This window comes from Engystomops pustulosus, chromosome 3 (genome assembly GCF_040894005.1).
Source record: "Engystomops pustulosus chromosome 3, aEngPut4.maternal, whole genome shotgun sequence".
NCBI lineage: Eukaryota > Metazoa > Chordata > Amphibia > Anura > Leptodactylidae > Engystomops > Engystomops pustulosus.
This window is the reverse complement of record NC_092413.1, coordinates 100653644-100674770: the sequence shown is the minus strand read 5'-3', so window position 1 is coordinate 100674770 and position 21127 is coordinate 100653644. Positions and strand designations below refer to the sequence as shown.

The following is a 21127-nucleotide window of genomic DNA, read 5'->3' as shown; positions in this document are numbered from 1 at the left end:
AAGTAGAAACTTTTATTCATCTGGAAATGTTTTTATAAGAAAAAATTTGTCAACACAAAAATCTGTTATTACCACTTTAACAGAAATTTTAAATTTGTATACCCAAAAGGTACTATAATCTAAAAAAATTAATTTGTACAGTGACTGCCAGTTGGAAAGAGAAGGGGACTAGGAATATTTCTTTTAGTCTTTATAAAGAGCCGTTTGGAGTTCCCTGACAATGCGACGTAGGATCTCCAGTTGTAGGCTATAGGTGACTACTAGGACTACTCGGGCCTCCTGGTGGCTCTCCTTATATGTGAGTAACCTGTCTCTGTTGATGGCTGCTGCTTTGCTTATTTCATTTTCAGTCACTTTTGGTCGAACAAAAAAATCAGACTTTAGCAGCCGGAGTTTTTCTAGGTCTCTCTTGTCTGAGCAAATATGGATATAATGTATAGCCTGACTGTAAAAGATTGTCTTGTGTATTTGGGGTGGAATCTGTGATTTCTCAGGTAGGCCGTTTTGTCTCTTAGTTTTTGGTATGTTGCAGAGCTTAAAGTGTAACCGTCATTTCAAAAAACTTTTGATATGTTGTAGGGCAGGTAATTTTAAGCCCTTTTGCAATTGGATTAGTTACCCGAATCTTGCTCCTTCCTCTTGTATTCTGCAGACTTCCCCTAGATGGCAGTGACTGCTCAGATAGCTTTTACTATGGACATTCCGTCTTCATAAAGAAGACTACAGGCAGGAAACACGCCCCCTCCCCCTCCCTGCACACAGCTGATCACCTCATGGCTCAGTGCTGCAGCACTCATGTGTCACTACTCCAGCACTGTCATGTGCAGGGAGAAGCCCTAACTAATGTAGTGACCAAACACCTTCATATTCTCTCTCCTCAGCTTTCCCTACACTTATACACACATAATCCACACAGACAGAAACTGCAGCCCCCCCCCTCCCCCTATCACCTCACACAAGGAAGAGGCAAGAGACAATCTCCAAGTCTACAAGCTGTGCCGTCATGTGCTGTGCTGGAGTGTTACATAGACAGACAGACAGAGATAGATAGATAGATAGATAGATAGATAGATAGATAGATAGATAGATAGATAGAAGATAGCTCTGGTGTGATTGGTCAGCAGCAGGCGCTTGTGATGAGGTGACAGGAGGCAGGTCCTGCCCCTCCATCTTGCTGATTGTAGTCTTTTTGAGCGCTGGAAACCCTGGTTGCTATGGGCCAAAAAAGATAATAAATGAGGACCGAGAGGCAAAATACTTTGAGGAATGATTCCCAGGGACACCTGGAGAAGAATTATGTATTTTTTTTTTTTTGTTCAGAATGACAGTTACACTTTAAGCAGCTGTATTTAATGTGTATGGTAATGTCCAGAAAGTGCATTTTCTTATCTGAATAGCTTTCAGATTAATCTTGGTGTGAGAGATGCTGTAACCATCATGGAATTGAAGCAGAGCCTCCTCACCTGCAGTCCAGATGATCAGAATATCATCAATGTAACAGAGGTAGATTATGGGTTTTGTGCTGCATGTAGAAAGCTATGCTTCTTCCAGTTCAGCCATAAAACTGGAACTACCTATATTTAGGTAGTGGGACTACAACCTTGAGTTTATTTAAAAGGTCAGTAGTGTCCTGGATGTAATTGGGATTTGGGGGTTTGGGGACATGGGGTTTGAGGAGGTTTTTCAACAAACCTGAGATGTTTTCTTTCAAAGTACCAGTGCCAAATACAATAAGCCTTCTTGCATTGTCATCTTTGTGGATCTTAGGGAGCATATGGAAGGATCCTGGCCTAAGATTCTCTTTGTTCTTAATGTTAATTGAAAACTTCTTGTTCATGTCAAAAGTTGTTTCTAGCCAAGTACTGTGTCTCAGACACTACACAACATACAGAATTTGGGGCTTTGGACACAATGGGGCATGTATTATGCACATCAAATTTGCATATTATAGTTAAGACACTTGGGTGGTACTTGGATACAAATGGGCAGATGCATTTTGAGACAATTTAAAAATATAAAATGATGATGCATCTCTACCCATTTCTCCTACTTGTCTAACAGTGGTTCAGAGAACACATTTTTATAGGTGCCTTGTAAAAGTTGTTTCGTGCAAAAATGTTACAAAAATCTAACAATTACAGTCAGGAAAATAAATTTTCCAATGCATTAAATGTTATATCCTTAATCTTTAGTTTATCTGCTGCTCAGTTCTACTTCTAAAAACGCTTTTAGACTATTACAGGTAAAATCTTTAAATGTAATATTTTTAAATATCGATTGCTGCAGTCAACATTTTAGTTGCTCAAGTACATTGCACAATATATGAAAAATTTGCAATATAAGAAAGTAGCGGACATATATCTGTAAAATGCAACATTGTAATTAGTGAAGCTTTATTTGAACTTTTTGCTTTCATCCTTTACTAAATATTTAAAGGTTTAATTAAAAAAAATCTAGATAGGAATGCAAGCCTCCCAGTTCCAAATTTACATGAACTTAAAGAAATCTGCTAGTGACTACTGTTACGAATAAGAACTGTTTAAGTAGCATTACTATGTGAAGGTGAAGACCTAATTTCACTATTAATTCCCATACTCCCTCTATACAATTAAAAGTAATGAAAGTTTCCTCTACTTACCTGTACTAATAATATCCTGCTGAGAGAGCTTTGCTTTCAATGAGCACCAGGGATGAAATGAGTAATTAAATTTCTAGACTCTGCTTCTTATTTAATATCTTCTTTTTGAGATATAAAGGCTTTTTATGGCATTCAGATGCATTTTCATCATCACGGAAGGCAACAATAATAATATAGGGTTAACTCCAACTGCTTACTCTATTGATTATTTCACCTAAATTAGAAGTTAAGTAGATGCCTAAAGCACAGAATGCCTTTGTTGCATATGGATGGGGAATCTGCAGTGCTGTACTGTATATAACTGGGTCAACCAGAGTCAGATTCTAGAGCTAGATTGTAAAAAAAGAGGACATGTGCTGGAACCTGTGCCCTGTGCTTTGGGGGTACCCCTCTGCTGTTCTAGATAAAATCTTTACATAGTATTGAGCCTAAAGTGACAGATCCATTTCAGTTTTGTTTTAGTAGGGTTGTTTTCACCTATCTTTTGCAAGTAAAAAGAAGTAAAAAATGTTCAATATTCAAATCACTTTGCTTTTCGTAGAACAGTAGTAAAGCTAAAGAAACGTAATTATTGTATAAACATGTAAGCAATGCCCACATCCCAAAATGTACAACCTTGTGTTGCATTAGACTGGACAATGACTTAAACTGGTCATCAATAAGGCCTCATTCAGATGGCTGTCTGTGGGGATGTACCATATATACTTGAGTGTACGCCGACCCGAGTATAAGTCTAGGAACCTAATTTTACCACCAAAAACTGGGAAAACCTATTGACTCAAGTATAAGCCGAGGGTGGGAAATGCACTGGTCAAAGCCTCCCTGTATATAGCCAGCAAGCTCCCAGTAGTATATAGCCTGCCAGCCTCCTATAGTATACAGCCTGCCAGCCCCCCTATAGTATATAGCCTGCCAGCCCCCCTATAGTATATAGCCTGCCAGCCCCCTATAGTATATAGCCAGCCAGCCACCCTATAGTATATAGTCAGCCAACCCCCCTATAATATATAGTCAGCCAGCCCCCCTATAGTATATAGCCTGCCAGCCCCCCTATAGTATATAGCCAGCCAGCCCCCCTATAATATATAGTCAGCCAGCCCCCCTATAGTATATAGCCAGCCGGCCCCACTATAGTATATAGCCTGCCTGCCCCCCATAGTATATAGACTTCCAGCCCCCTGTAGTATATAGACTGCCAGCCCCCTTTAGTATATAGCCTGAAAGCCCCTGTCCCCCAGTATATAGCCTGCCAGTCCCTTTAATGTATAGCTTGCCAGTAAAAAAAAATAAACTGACTACTCACCATTCCGACGGCCCGGGCAGCTCCTCTTCATCTTCATGCCGCAGGTCCGTGACAGCTCCATGGGCAGCGCCTCTTCTTTGTTCACGCTGCCCGCGTAAAAAGGAAGGATGTCTTGGATAACAAATATAAGAAGATTACCATGTTCATGGTGCCTGGATATTTGAGTGAATTCACCAGGTTTATCATAATTGATTTTATGGTAGATTTACTTTAATGTCATGATGCATTGTACCAAATAACAACATAAATTCAGCACTGCATTTGTCTCCTCTTGCTTTGCAGACACCAAAGTTTAAGGATACTTATATGACTTCTCGCAGCTGGCTATGAATGTGTATCACTTTACCATTCCAATCATGCACAAAGTTTTCTAATTAAAGAGCTGGAACACATTCTTATTATTGCTTGTAACACAGTGCTCAGCTGCCCACTGGCCATCTTCAGTTCCCTTAATTGTCTGGAATGAGAGATACTGTACACCGACTGTGTATAACTGGGTACTTGGATGAGGCACAGCACTTAAACAAGCAGTCCAGAATTCCTTAGTGCCTCTGTAACAGCAGAAAAGAAAAGTACTCTTGGGTGGCAATTATTTCTTCTGCTTGTATCTGCATGAAACATAAAAGCATTCTCTTTTTCTGTTACACAGTTTATCAAATCTGCATGCCACCTGAGGTTTGGCATAGCAATTGAAAACCAGTGAATGGGAAAGCAATGAGAAAGGCATGGGGGTTGCCATTATGATTTGTGTCTGTTGATTAACCTCTCCCCTCACATGCCCCAAAATCTTAAAGGAAGCAGCAGTAACATGAAACAAATGACTTAATGTTAGTACTTAGGACTTTTTTTTAAATAAAAGAGCATTATATTGATCCCATGAGAGAAGATTTAGATTTATTCATGTGTATTTCTAAAGAACTTCCTCATCAAAGAGTTTAATATCTTATAGTAAATTAATAAGCTGATGGGGATCACATCAGGGGCGCACGGCAAACCTTTTGATAAACATAGCTGTAAGAAATTTACAATTTCTCTGCCAATGATATGTTGTTACATGAAAATTATTATGTAAATAAAACCAAAGACTGTAAATGGAAAAATCAATATCCATTGCAGAAGAAGGGTGGCCATTCCCTCAATGAACTAAAAGAGCAAGTAAAACATGACATAGAATTTATAACACCTTTATACTAACCCCAACTTTATACTTCACATACTTACAGGCGGTCTGAAACTTAAGGACACCAACTTACAGATGACCCCTAGTTACAGACGAACCTCTCTGCCCACTGTGATCTCTGGTGAAGTTCTCTGGATACTTTACTTTAGTCCCAGGCTGCAATGATCAGCTGTAAGGTGTCTGTAATGAAGTTTTATTGATAATCCTTGTTCCCATTACAGAACATAATATTGAAAATCCAATTGACATTGGGGCAGTAAAAATTTTTGTCTGGAGTTACAATTATAAAATATACCTGTTCCGACTTTCATACAAATTCAACTTAAGAACAAATCTAAAGAATCTCTCTTGTATGTAACTCGTGGACTGCCTGTATTATTTACAGCTGGTAAGTGGTTAGGGAAAGTCCCATGGGACATTCAAATTCTAATAATTATTATAAGTTCTGGAGAATCAAGGACTCATTGCCGCATGCAACAAAAGGCACTAACTGCATTCCTACCACCAGGTGTGGTAGTAGCTTCCCCCCAGGCCTCATGCACACAAACATAATGGGGCTCATTCACTAAGGGTCCTCGGACCGCACTATCATCGGATATTCCGCCGATTTGCGCTGCATTTAGCAGGGGTTTTTGGCGCATGTGCCAGCTTTCATGCGACACACATTGGTGGGTCGGGCCATTGGACGATCTGACTGATTCCGACTAAGCGCAGAATTTAACATTTAAATTGTGTCACAAGCCATGCACTTACATGCACCGGGAAGAAAATGGTGAACTCCGGCGGACCTAAGCAGGGAGCGACACATGAAGGATATCGGGCGCACAATGTAAGTGAACGCACAGTGACAGGTAAGTAAATGTTCCCCAATGGGCACTGTTAGCGTACAATTTGTGGCTGGATCACGGTCCCCATAGACTTCTATGGCACCCAGTCTCAGTGGGAAGAGCACATGCTGTCTTACCGCAACGTGACTGTGCACAGAAGAATATAGGAAATGTCCTATATCTTGTCATGTTTTGACTCCAGACGCTAGTCTTTCTATGGAAAGGGGAAGGGTAAGTAGCACTTACCCCTCCTCTCTTCTGCACCTTCTGGCTGGGTGATCATACGATCAGGTGCATGATGCCTTACCATGTAGCCCTTCAGCAAGTTAAAGGGTACGGTATATAAATTTTAGACTGTTTAAAGGTATCATAGTTAGGCAGTTTTGTATAATATGGTTTTAATATATTTGATAGATATAGGCAGTGGTAAGAGAGAAAACATATACTGTAACTTCATCCATATATTATGCAACTTTATGAATAAGATTACCTTTAATAATACCTTTTATATTAGTGTGAGTTCTGATGGTCTCACTAGAATCACATAGATGATTGGTGAAAAGAGGTAGCCATGACTGGTGGCAAAGAAATTTGACAGAAAACCAGATGATTGAACACTAGCAGTTGGCCAGGAGCAGAGAAGGCATTTGCATTTAGTTAAGAAATTGGCTTGATATTTACCAAGGATGTAAGTTCCTTCTGAAGTATGGGCAAGTTCACTATAAATGTAGAACATTTCTTCTCTAAAACTGCAACAGTTAGATGCTCCCAAAAACATTCTTACCAAATGTGGGATTAAAATATGAGCATGTGTTTTCTAGTTTGCAAACCCATTGATGCCTGGGGACTTGAATGGTTTGAAGAAGGTTATGGACTTTACCATTTCTGCAGCTGAGAAGGAATACAAAGATTGAGTTGGAGAAATTATGTTGTATCTCTAAGTAAAAGTACAGGTCATAAAGAATGATTATAAATAGAGATGAGCAAACACACTCGAGAAAATGGCATCTCCCGCCGTTTTGATTTTTGGCGGGCAGAAACAGAGCCAATCACAAGCCAGGAGACTCTGCACTCCACCCAGCATGACGTGGTACACTTACACCTCGATAGCAGTGGTTGGCTGGCCTGATCAGGTGACCCTGAAATAGACTAGCCCCTGCCCATGCTGCTCGCATCATTCTCTGTCTGGATGCCGTTGGGGAGAGAGCTGCTGCTGCTGCAGGGATAGTGTTAGGGTGTTATATTAGCTTACTGTTAGGCAGGAGTGAGTCTACAAGAACCCAACAGCCGTTGTTAGGGCTAGAATAGCGTTATATTTTATTTTTTTTTGTTTGCTTGTGGCTGGCCTTGCTGGCACTAGTAGTGCAGCTAGTACCATATTGTGACGAATTTGCAGGGATGTCACGGGTGGTCCCAGCAAGGGCACGCGGTCACTTCTCAAAATTTAAAAGGCCAGCGTGCCATTAATTGGCGCTGGCCATTTTTCAGAATCTATTTAAGCCTGCCTCTTCTTGCAAGCCCCTGCCGGATCTTCGTGCCTAGCGCCCTAGAGAAAGCTTTTCTGATGCCTTGTGCTCTTCTTGTGAATTCCCGTTGTGACCCTGGTTCCGTTTCTGACATCGCTCCTTTGCTGCCTGCCCTGACCTGTTGCTATGTCTCTGACTCCGATCCTGTGCTGCCTGTCCTGACCTCCTGCCTGTCCCCAACTACGAGATTGCCTGTCGTTTCTGTACCTTGACCTTGGCTGCCACTGCGGACAAGTCACACCTGTGGAACGACCTGGTGGTACCATGCCGCAGCTTGTCTAACCCACTTTGCGGCGGGCTCTGGTGAAAACCGGGTACCACTTAGACTCCGGTCCCAGGTAGTGGCTTGTGCCATTGTCTGCAGGGGTTCAGAGGATCCACAACCTCACGGAGCCTGACAGTAAGATCCGGCCATGGATCCCGCCGAGGTTCCGCTTCCTACCCGTCCGACTCTGGCTTCCATCATGGTCCAGCAATCCCGAGAGATTGCCGCTCGACGCAAACAGCTGGAATAGGTGACCACCATGCTGAAGCAGCTGCTAGCCACCCAGCAACAGGTTCCTGAGCCTGTCCCCGTGGCTCCCGCAATCCCAGCTTGTCTTCCTGCCGTTGAACCCAGGCTTCGGCTGTCTAGGCCCGGCAAGTATGATGGGGATCCCAAGATGTGCAGGGGCTTTATAACCCAATGCTCCCTGCACATAGAATTCATGCCGTCTCAGTTCATCACGGAGCGATCCAAGGTGGCCTTCATCCTCAGCCTCCTATCTGGGAAAGCCCTGGCCTGGGCTACTCCACTTTGGGATAGAGACGACCCGGTCACGGCTAATCTCTCAGCTTTTCTGGCAGAGTTCCGGTCAGACTTTGAAGAACCTGCAAGGGCCTCTTCTGCTGAGACTGCACTCTTGAATCTACGCCAGGGGAATTCATCCGTGGGAGAATACGCTATCCATTTCCATATCCTGGCTTCGGAACTCGCCTGGAACAACGCGGCCCTGTCCGCAGCTTTCAAGAAGGGACTTTCTACTCAAGTTAAGGACGCCCTGGCCGCTCGGGATCTGCCGTCTTCCGTGAGTGGTCTTATCACCTTAGCCACCCGGATTGACGTGCGATTCAGGGAGCGTGCCGAAGAATCACGCCTTGAACAACCCCAAGTCCGACCACGACGTCTCCCTCGCCTGGCTCCTGCTTTCCAAAGACCGCTCCAGTCTCCTGTTGTACCATCGACAGCGGAGCCTATGGAGGTGGACAGGGCCAGACTCTCTCCTCAGGAACGTATCAGAAGACGTCAGGGAAACATTTGTCTCTATTGTGCCAGTCCTGAGCATTTCTTGGGGTCTTGTCCTATCCGTCCTCAGCATCCGGGAAACGCCAGCACCTAGGGTTCTTGGGAGAAGCGTCCCTAGGTGTAAGCAAAGCTTCTCCACACTTAATGATACCGGTGCGTCTCAGCTTTGGCACCTGCACCCAGATCCAGGGCACTGCTTTCTTGGACTCCGGCTCCACAGGGAACTTCGTGGATGCCACTCTGGTCTCCCGGCACCATATTCCCGTGGTTCGTCTAGAAAAGCCATTGGTCATTTCTTCGGTTAGTGGCCAAATCCTTTCCGACCCAGTCCGGTACTGCACCAAGCCTCTGTCCGTGCAAGTCGGAGTTCTACACAAGGAAAGACTGTCCTTTTATGAACTTCCACAGTCTACATCCTCCATCCTGCTGGGCCTACCATGGTTACAGCTCCACGCCCCTGTCCTTGACCGGAGGACGGGGGAGATCCTCCGGTGGGGACCTGACTGCCAGTCTCGCTGTGTGAAAATGCTTCATCCAGTGTCTGTCCTGGCTTCGTCTGTGGCTCACAAGGTCCTGAAGGGCCTTCCCGCTTGCTATAAGGACTATTATGACGTCTTCTCGAAGAAGCAAGCCGAGACGCTGCCACCTCATCGTCCTTACGACTGTCCTGTGGACCTGTTGCCGGGTATGTCCCCTCTGTGTGTATCCGCTCTCTGTACCAGAAACCGCAGCCATGTCGGAATATATCCAAGAGAATCTGCAGAGAGGATTCATACGTAAGTCCTCTTCCCCGGCTGGTGCAGGTTTTTTCTTCGTGACCAAGAAGGACGGGTCACTCCGTCCATGCATATACTACTGCAAGGTCACAGTTAAGAACCGCTACCCGTTGCCGCTGATTACGGAATTGTTTGACCGTCTTCAGGGAGCCAAGGTCTTCACCAAATTGGACCTTCGAGGGGGCCTATAATCTTGTCTGTATCCGTCAGGGAGACGAGTGGAAGACCGCTTTTAATACCCGTGATGGACACTTTGAGTACCTGGTAATGCTGTTTCGTAAATGACATTTTTAGAGACTTGCTTTATGTCTGCGTTGTGGTCTATCTGGACGATATCCTGGTATTCTCTCCGGACCTAGAGACACACCAAGTCCACGTACGGCAGGCTCTCAATCGTCTAAGGGCCAATTGTCTCTACGCCAAACTCGAAAAATGTCAATTTCATCAGCGGAGTATTCCATTTCTCGGCTACATCATCTCCGACAGAGGTCTCCAGATGGATCCTGCAAAGCTGTCTGCGGTTCTTCAGTGGGCCCGTCCAGTAGGACTGCGTGCTATACAGCGGTTCCTAGGATTTGCAAATTACTACCGGCAGTTTATCCCACACTTCTCCTCACTGGTGTCTCCTATTGTTGCGCTCACCAAGAAGGGTGCCAACCCCTGTCTCTGGCCTTCGTCTGCTGAAGAGGCCTTTACAAAGTTAAAGTCTATGTTTGCTTCTGCTCCAGTCCTAGTGCGTCCCGAAACTGAGAAGCCTTTCCATCTGGAAGTAGATGCCTCCTCAGTAGGGGCCGGTGCAGTGCTGACACAGTAGGGGCCGGTGCAGTGCTGACACAGAAAAGTTCCAAGGGCCGAACCGTCAGGCAGCTCCCCTGCCGAGAGGAACTATTCTATAGGGGACCAAGAACTGTTGGCGATTAAGCTCGCCTTAGAAGAATGGCGCTATCTTCTGGAGGGAGCTCGGTTTCCGGTCAGCATCTATACAGACCATAAGAACCTTCTTTATCTCCAGACTACTCAGCAACTCAATCCTCGTCAAGCTCGCTGGTCACTCTTCTTTGTCCGGTTCGACTTCCTTATTCATTTCCGCCCGACCAAGAGGAACATCAAGGCAGACGCCCTCTCTCGTGCCTCGGATGTCATTGGGGAGGAACCGGCTCCTCGGCATGTCATTCCTCCTGATCGACTGGTACTGGCCGCACCTGTGGATCTTCGTCAGCTTCCCCCTGGCAAGACATATATAAAACCTGCTCTACGGAGGAATATTCTGTCTTGGGGACATTGCTCCCGTGTGGCTGGGCATCCTGGGGTGCAGCGCTCTCTCTCCCTCATTTCCCAATTCTACTGGTGGCCAGAGCTGGCCAAGGATGTTCGGGACTTTGTGGGTTCCTGTGCTTCCTGTGCTTCCTGTGCCCGGAATAAGCCATCACGTTTCAAGCCTGCTGGTCTTCTTCTAACGTTGCCGATACCCAGCTGCCCGTGGACTCACGTGGCAATGGACTATGTCACAGACTTACCGCCTCCATCAGGCAACACCGTCATCTGGGTGGTAACCGACCGTTTTTCTGAAATGTCGCATTTAGTCCCTCTGCCAGGCCTGCCGTGTGCTCCACACCTTGCCAGCCAGTTCCTTACCCATATCTTCCGCTTGCATGGACTTCCGTTGCACATTGTCTTGGACCGTGGGGTCCAATTTGTCTCCCGCTTCTGGCGATCCCTATGCAATCAGTTACAAGAGAGACTGGACTTCTCTTCTGCGTACCATCCACAGTCAAATGGACAAGTGGATAGAGTCAACCAAACTTTTGGCTGTTACCTGCGTCACTTTGTCTCTGCCCGTCAGGATGATTGGTCCACTCTTCTACCATGGGCAGAGTTCTCATATAACTCCCTGGACTCGGAGTCTGCCGGTGCTTCACCTTTCTTTATTGTGTATGGAAGACATCCACGTCCACCTCTACCCCTCTCCGTGTCTGCTGATGTTCCTGCTGTGGAGGAGTTGGTAGCAGATCTTAAGACTATTTGGGAACAGACTCATCAGTCCCTGCTTCAGGCATCTGCCCGCACCAAGGCTCAGGCCGATACGAAACGCAGGCCTCCTCCCATCTTCTCTCCAGGGGATAAAGTGTGGCTGTCTTCAAAATATGTTCGCTTGAAGATTCCCAGCTACAAACTTGGTCGTCGCTATCTGGGTCCATTTGAGGTGCTGAAGCGCATTAACCCCGTGGCCTATAAGCTACGCCTTCCTCCCACCATGCGCATCCCGAACTCCTTCCATGTCTCCCTGCTCAAGCCAGTTGTGCTGAAACGCTTCTCCCGGCAAGTTCCTCCCCACACTCCAGTGGCGGACTCCACCAACACCTATGAGGTAAAGGAGATCCTAGACATGAAAACGGTAAGGAAGAGGCGGTTCTTCTTGGTTGTCTGGAAGGGGTTTGGGCCAGAGGAGAGATCTTGGGAACCAGAGGACAATATATTGGACCGTGATCTCCTGCAAGGATTTCTCCAGCCCAGGAGGAGAGGGAGGCCGAAGGGGGGGCACTGTCATGGGTGGCTCACCCGTGCTTCTCTGCCCCCGCCATCGCGCCGCCAGCGCTGCTTACCTTCCCCGGATCCCGGCTCGCTCCCTTCTGCTGTGCGGTCACTTCTCAAAATTTAACCGGTTCGCGACCGCCCGCCGTGTATTCACGGCGGCGGTCGCGTCGCGCTGCATGGAGAGGGCTCACAGGCTGAGCCCTCTCCATAGCCGGTAAGTCTTTGCTGCATATTGCAGCAAAGGCTTACCGGTAACATCCGCGATCGGTGCTAGCACCGATCGCGGGTGTTTTTACAGCGTGGGCTGCCGGCAAAGCTGCCGGCAGCCTCAAACAGATAGCGGCGCATGGGCGCCGCCATCTTACCTGGGATCGCCGCTCCCCGTGACATCATCGGGGGGCGGCGATCCATCTCCATGGTAGCCTCGGGTCTTCCGAAGACCCGAGGCTATTTCGTTTTAACCCCTTCATTACAATGTGCTGATAGCACATTGTAATGAATGAGGAAGAAAAACCCCATATACTGCCATACTGTAGTATGGCAGTATATGATAGGATCGATCAGACAACCTAGGGTTAAAGTACCCTAGGGAGTCTGAAAAATTGTATAAATAAAAATAAAAAAAAGTTTAAAAAAAAAAAATTATAATAAAAAAACCTAAAATTTCAAATCACCCCCCTTTCCCTAGAACTGACATAAATATAAATAAACAGTAAAAATCATAAACACATCAGGTATCGACGCATCCGAAAATGCCCGATCTATCAAAATATGATAACGGTTTTTCAATGCGTTTAACCCCGTAACGGAAAATAGCGCCCAAAGTCGAAAATGGCACTTTTTTGCCATTTTGAAAAATCTAAACAAATCTATAAAAAGTGATCAAAAGGTCGTACAGTCCTAAAAATGATATCATTGCAAATATTATCAAATTTCGCAAAAAATGACACCATGCACAGCTCCGTACACCAAAGTATAAAAAAGTTATTAGCGCCAGAAGTTGGCAAAATCAAAAAAAAAGTTTTTGTACAGGAGGTTTTAATTTTTGTAAATGTATGAAAACATTATAAAACCTATACAAATTTGGTATCCCCTTAATCGTACCGACCCAAAGAATAAAGTAGGCATGTCATTTGGGGTGCTCAGTGAAAGACGTAATATCCAAGCCCACAAGAAAATGGCGCAAATGTGTTTTTTCACCATTTTCATTGCATTTGGAATTTTTTTCCCGCTTCCGAGTACATGGCATGGAATATTTAATACCATCATTATGAAGTGCAATTTGTTACGCAGAAAACAAGCCATCACACAGCTCTTTACGTGTAAAAATAAAAAAGTTATAGATTTTTGAAGGTGGGGAGTGAAAAATGGACATGAAAAAACAGGAAAGGGCCCGGTCCTTAACCGGTTAAAGGGCCAGCGCGCCATTAATTGGCGCTGGCCATTTTGCAGAATCTGTTTAAGCCAGCCTCTTCCTGCAAGCCCCTGCTGGATCTTCGTGCCTAGCGCCCTGGAAAAAGCTTTTCTGATGCCTTGTGCTATTTTTGTGAATTCCCGTTGTGACCCTGGTTCCGTTTCTGACATCGCTCCTTTGCCGCCTGCCCTGACCTGTTGCTACGTCTCTGACTCCGATCCTGTGCTGCCTGTCCTGACCTCCTGTCTGTCCCCAACTACGAGATTGCCTGCCAATTCTGTACCTCAACCTTGGCTGCCACTGCGGACAAGTCACGCCTGTGGAACGACCTGGTGGTACCACGCCGCAGCTTGTCTAACCCGCTTTGTGGCGGGCTCTGGTGAAAACCGGGTACCACTTAGACTCCGGTCCCAGGTAGTGGCTTGTGCCATCGTCTGCAGTGGTTCAGAGGATCCACAACCTCACGGAGCCTGACAAGGGAGACTTGCGAACGTTCTATTTAGCTCTTAGTGACACACATATTCATCTCAAACACCTAAGTGGGACAATTTATTAGGGGTTTGATTGAATTAGGCACAGTCTGACGATTTTTATTTTTTTTCAAAACTGAAAGTCATCACAGGCACAGCACAAAATCCTGTTGTGTGCTGTCAGTGTAGGTTAGAAACTAGCCATAGCAATCATCATTATCTTCTGTGGGTGCTGTGTGATTTCTTATGATCGTTTTGTTAAAAAAACACAAAGAAACACACACAAAAAAAAAACAAAAAAAAACAAAAAAAATTTTTACAGTTTACACTTTAATTTAGAAAAGGGGTAGAGGACAAGGGCGTGGGCGTCCAACTACTGCAGGGGTCAGAGGCCGTGTTCCTGGGCGGGGTGAGACACCACCTGCTGATGAGGGAGCAGGGGAACACCGCAGAGCTACACTCCCTAGGTTCATGTCTCAAGTTACTGGGACTCGTAGTAGAGCACTGTTGAGGCCAGAACAGTGCGAACAGGTGATGTTGTGGATTGCGGACAATGCTTCTAGCCATTTGTCCACCAGTCAGTCTTCCACGCAGTCCACCCATGTCACCAAAATCAGCACTCCTCCAGCTCCTCCACCTCAGCCTCCTTCCCCCCCAGTCTGCCCCCTCCCAGGAAATTTGCCACTTGAATCGGCATACTCTGAGGAACTGTTTTCTGGACCCTTCCCAGAGTCACAAACCATTTGTCTGGTTGCTGCTGAGCTCTTTTCTGATGCCCAGGTTTTCCACCGGTCGCAGTCTGTGGGTGATGATGACATTGTTGACGTAGTGGAAGAAGTGTTTAAAGAGGTGTCGGATGATGAGGAGACACGGTTGTCAGACAGTGGTGAAGTTGTTGTCAGGGCAGGAAGTATGAGGGGGGAGCAGACTGAGGGATTGGAGGATGATGAGGTGACAGACCCAAGCTGGGTTGCTAGGCCGGGTGAACACAGTGCTTCTGAGACGGAGGCAAGTCCTCGACGAGAACAGGTTGGGAGAGGCAGGGCCAGAGCTGGTGCATCAGCGCCAAATATTTCATGTAGTGAAGCTCCCGTGGCGAGGGCTAGATTTTCGGAAGTCTGGAGGTTCTTTAAAGAAACACCGGATGACCAACGGACTGTGGTGTGCAACCTGTGCCGCACCAGTATCAACAGGGGTTCTACCACTGCCAGCTTAACCACCACCAGTATGCGCAGGCATATGAATGCTAAACAACCCACTCAGTGGAACCAAGGCCGTTCACCTCCGGCCGAGCACACCACTGTTCCTTCCCCTGTGTTATCTGCTGCCTCTGCTAGTCAGCCCCCTGCCCAGAACCCCGGCCCAAACACCTCCCGTGCGAAAACCACACCTTCACCTCCATGATCCTCCACAGCATCCACCAATGTCTCCATGCGCAGCGTTCAGCTCTCTATACCCCAGACGCTGGAGCGCAAGAGGAAATACAGTGCAAACCACCCACACGCCCAAGCCCTCAACGTCCACATCTCCAAATTACTCAGCCTGGAGGTGCTGCCCATCCACCTCCTCCTCCGAATTACCATCCGTGGGCATGGCACCATCAGTCGGTAGCTCTAGACACAGCAGCAGTGCCGTCGCTAAGCGACAGCAGGCGGTGCTCAAACTGCTGAGCCTAGGCGATAAAAGGCACACCACCCAAGAGCTATTACAGGGCATCACGGCGCAGACTGATCTGTGGCTGGCACCGCTGAACCTGAAGCCAGGCTTGGTTGTGTGTGACAACGGCCGTAACCTGGTGGTGGCTCTGCAACTCAGCAGACTGACACATGTGCCATGCCTGGCCCATGTGTTAAATCTCATAGTTCAGCGGTTCCTCAAGACATACCCCAATCGGTCTGATTTGCTCGCAAAGGTGCGCATTTCAGGAAGTCCAGCACAGATGCTGCCACTCTCAGGGCAGCGCAGCGCCACCTCCAACTGCCCGCTCACCGACTGTTGTGCGACGTGCCCACGAGGTGGAATTCAACATTAACCATGTTATCCAGAGTTTACCAGCAGCGCAGAGCGATTGTAGACTGCCAGATGTCAACTTCCACCAGAACTGGTAGTCAGGTCAGTCAGCTTCCTCAAGTCTACAATGAGGAGTGGACGTGGATGTCTGATATCTGTCAGGTGCTGAGTAACTTTGAGGAGTCAACACAGATGGTCAGTGGCGATGCCGCCATCATCAGCCTCACCATACCGCTGCTTGGCCTGTTGAAAAACTCTCTGGTCAGCATGAAGTCGGAAGCTTTGCGCTCGTCACAAGAGACGGGGGAAGAAGATTCCCTTGTTGATAGCCAAAGCACCCTTAGGTCTGTTTCTCAGCGCATATCGGAGGAGGTGGAGGAGGATGAGGAGGAAGAGGAGGAGAATGTTGGCGAGACAGAAGAGGGGAGCATTGCTCAGTCCTTCACTGTTCTGTGTTTATGGGCAGAAGAAGAGGAGTTGGAGCAGTTGGAGGAGGAGGAAATGGACAGTCAGGCCAGTGAGGGGAGTGAATTCTTGCGCGATGGGACTCTGGCGCATATGGCAGATTTCATGCTAGGCTGCCTATCCCGTGACCCTCGCATTCAAAGAATTTATTCCAGCACCGATTACTGGGTATTCACTCTCCTGGACCCACAGTACGAGCAAAATCTTTCCACTCTCATCCCTGTAGAGGAAAGGAGTGTGAGAATGCATGAATACCAGCAGGCCCTGGTGCACAAGCTGAAACAGTATTTCCCTTCTGACAGCGCTAGCGGCAGAGGGCATACTTCTGCGGGACAAGAAGCGAGGGAGAGTAGGCGAGCAGGCAGCTTGTCCAGCACTGGCAAGGGTACGCTTTACAAGGCCTTTGCCAGTTTTATGTCAAGCAAAATCTTTTTGGTGGCATCATCACCGATAAGCGTACACGCCTGTTGACTGACAGCGCTGACAGGCTGACGTTTATCAAGATGAATAAAGCCTGGATTTCTCAGGATTTCCTTTCTCCACCAGGTGAAAGAAGCTCAACCTGAATAATGTATGCACTCCTCCTCCTCATTTTCCTCCTCCTCCTCTTTGTACACTAAATCAGAAGAAACTGGATATTTTTTGCCAGGGCCAACTGGCTCTAGCTATAGCACTCTATGTATTTAATTTTTCTGGAGGGCCACCTACCCGGTCCTCTGGTTTGAAAACTTTTTTGGACTGCCACATACAGGCACTATCCAAATTTAATTGTCTCCATAGCAGCCTCCACACGTCGTCTCCATTGCTACCTCCACACATCATCTCCATACCTTCCTCCAAAAGTCGCCCATATAGCTGCCTCCATACATCGTCCCCTTAGCAAACGAGCTGTGTCAGGCAGAATTTTGGGTTGTTTTAACGGCTTCCACATCAAACTTGTTAACTTTGTCGCCACCCTGCTGTGTTATCCACAAAATATGCCGCCAATCTTTTATCATTGACCGATATTATTTCAGTGATTCTTGCAGATCTGTTTTCGTTCCCCTCCCCCGCCATAACCAGGCCAATTACTTATAAGAACAGTACTACACTTGATCTTATACAAAGTAAACGCTTCTGGCCCCCAGGCCCATTTTGGGTGGGTAGGAGCCCAGAGGAAGCGGCTTGGACAGACGAAAGCTCGCCTGGCAGCGGACCGCCAGCTCCATCCCAAGATTAGGCAGCCTCAGAGGCATCCATGCATACTGCTCCTGCTGTTTCCTGTCCATTTCACCTCCATGATCCTCCACAGCGTCCACCAATGTCTCCATGCGCAACTTTCAACTGTCTATACCCCAGACGCTGGAGCGCGAGAGGAAATACAGCACATCATCCCCTTATCAAATGAGCTGTGTCAGGCAGAATTTTCAGGTGTTTCACCAGATACATAATGGAACTCGGCGCATCTGTCCCCGCCATGCTGGAGACCTGAAGTTGCAATCATAGCAGCACAATATTGATGCCCCATACTGTCTCTCTTAATCATGGAACCATTTCCGAAAAAACTATTAAAAATAGAACCGCTATGCTATTCCATTATTCCTAGATGAAATATTCAAACGACCCCGCCTAATTTGAAAATTATAATTTTTTCAAAGTAAACGCTTCTGGCCCCCAGGCCCATTTTGGGTGGGGAAGAGCCGAGAGACAGGGGCTTGGACAGGCGAAAGCTCGCCTGGCAGCGGACCGCCAGCTCCATCCCGAGATTAGGCAGCCTCAGAGGCATCCATGCATACTGCCCCTGCTGTTTCCTGTCTATTTCGCCTCCACGATCCTCCACAGCGTTCACCAATGTCTCCATGCGCAACTTTCAACTGTCTATACCCCAGACGCTGGAGCGCGAGAGGAAATACAGCACATCATCCCCTTAGCAAACAAGCTGTGTCAGGCAGAATTTTCAGGTGTTTCACCAGATACATAATGGAACTCGGCGCATCTGTCGCCGCCATGCTGGAGACCTGAAGTTGCAATCATAGCAGCGCAATATGGATGCCCCATACTGTCACTCTTAATCATGGAAGTCGTCTCCATGGCGGCCTCCACATGTCGTCCCCTTATCAAACGAGCTGTGTCAGGCTCATTTTTCGGGTGTTTCACCAGATACGTTATGGAACTTGGCCACTATGTCGCCACCATGTTGTGCTATCGACTAAATATACCGTCAACCTTTTGTTCACATAAGAAATCATTTCAGCGCTTCTTGCTCACCTCCTTTGGTTCCTCTCTGCCGCCTTAACCAGGCAAAATACAAAAGGAATTTTTTAAATTGGTTTGAAGCCTGAGTCCATTTGGGGTATGTCGCCATGACACTCTCTAGCCTGCCGCTGCTGCCGCTGCCTCTGCATGCCGTCTTTTATAGTGTCAGGGTCAATTATTGGATGTTTTAGATGCTATCTAGCCTCATTCGGTCACTCTGTCATTGCCATGCTGTTGCCCATAATTTTGGCATAATGGTGCGATTAAGCAGCCTCAGGGGTATCCATGCATGTTTCCCCTGCTGTTTCTTGTCCATTTCCGTGGTGTTTCCATCATTTTCTGAGGTTTCCAGGTGTGTGGCCAAGCTTCCCTGTGCAGACCCTTGGTCCCCTTGAAAAATGCTTGAGTCTCCCATTGACTTGGGTTCCCATTGACTTGGGAACCCCAATGAATGGGGTTCAATTTTCGAGACGAGCACTCGAGCATCGGGAAAAGTTCGTCTCAAATAACGAGCACCCGAGCATTTTAGTGCTCACTCATCTCTAATTATAATATTCTCTAAACTTATGTGATGTTTTTCTAGGCTGAGTTGCTTTATGACCTTTTTTATCGGTCAGGAACACTGTCTGGGATTTGGAATGCTCCAGCTGTACTACAGTGTACATAGGCTTGAGCGTAATTTTTTTAAATTCTATAACTGTATGATTGTAAGCAAGCATCTCTTGAAGTCGGAAACACAGTGATCTTATTTCACTAGAGGTCTGTGGTGTAGATTAACCATATTTTGGGATTCACAGAGCTGACCTGGAGATGATGTCCAATATTTATTTCTTTCCTTTTTTTAAAAAAAAAATCATGTATAAAGGTTATGTAAACAGCACAGAAGGGTCAGAAACCAAGTTCAGGTGTGTGAACTGAGAAGAACTCATTCTAATGCCCTTCTTTGTGGTCAGGGAGCTCTAAAATATAATCAATGAGTTGGATTTAGAAGATTTTTCTTGTAAAACAAGGAAATGGTCTAATCATGTGATGTTGTCTATTGTCTTGAAAAGTAAATCATCTTGTTACACACATCTTGATTAAGAGAAAAGTAAGGGAGAAGACATCTGTAATTATGCACTACTTTACCTATATTTTAATTATATAATATGGATTATATGATAGTTGATAGTTCAACTCTGAATGATTTATTGGCCCTATATTGTTGGTGGGTTAGATTATTAGTGGCAATGGTAAACATGAGCTCATAGATACAAATTGTACTTTCCAGTGACAGTATTTAATATTCCAAACTGTGTACTGGAAAGCAGGAAAAGAATTCCAAAAATTGTCAATAAAACACATTTGCATCACATTCTTTTAGGCTCTGTACTTACGCCATTCACTTTTCATTCAAAATTACATCTGCCCTTTATTTTTTAGGTTAGTACGAACACGAAGATACCAAATTTATATAGGGACTTGCTTTAAAACCTGGTGTTGCCTGGGATAGTAAAAAACTGCTCTTAACTATAACAAAATACAACGGGTGAACAAACAAATATATACTTGTATAAACACCATCTGTTTTCCCTGTGCTTTTATGTATTTGGCACAGACACTGACATTTATATTTATTTATGCCGACATTTTATACTTACAAAGTACCTTTTAGCATGATTTTGATTGTATAAATTAAGAGGTAACTTTTTATTGTACTTTTTGTTGATAAGCTTAATTTTTTGCGCTTTTTGGTTTGGTAACTTGTAGCGAAGCATAGTTGGCACATACTTATAGACATTTGCCTTTTTTCTTGCTTTAGTTGACTAATAAGGGTAGATCTATCCTTTTGTTTCACTATTTGTTTAGCTCTTTCAGTCACCCAATGAGGATATCCCCTCTAATGTAAACAAGAAGAAATCTGATTTGACCCCTTCTGGTTGTCATCATCCCTACTACAATTCAGTTTTGAGTGTGTTAGCTCCCTGACAGAAATAGACTTAATTGTGTATAGAAGTTGATTTTTTGAGATTATATAAAATGAATAACCTGCTTGCCAACCTCTCCCTGCAAGAAAAATAATCATTTGTTTTAGTAAATTGTGGGTAAACATAAGATTACAAAGGTTGTCATTGAGTTGGTCAATGAAGAGTGGTAAGGTAGACACATTGCCTCTCCAATATCATTGATGTATCTGATGTACCCCTCCACACGACTCAAACATGACATCCAACACACACGACACTGGAGTATATCACCCATTCCTACCACCATAACATTACCAAGTTGGCTAGAGAAGATTATCATCATACAGTGAGTAAGGTCAGTGCACTGTATGACAGAAGACAGTCATCTGGGCTTGTGTGTCAGTTTTGTGACGTACAAGCCCTGAAATAATCGCAACGCCTTGCAAATCGACAGACATTGCGATTATTTTGCTCCTCACACCTTCTCAACGCCAAGAGGGCATGGAGGAGATGCGGA

The 21127-nt window shown here is 45.9% G+C and overlaps 1 protein-coding gene across 3 annotated transcripts in view; it reads left to right on the top strand.

Annotated features, from left to right (window-relative positions):
- Nucleotides 1–21127, top strand: part of NKAIN2 (sodium/potassium transporting ATPase interacting 2) — a 535491-nt gene that overhangs the window by 477569 nt on the left and 36795 nt on the right. The gene's annotated exons all lie outside the window — the stretch shown is intronic.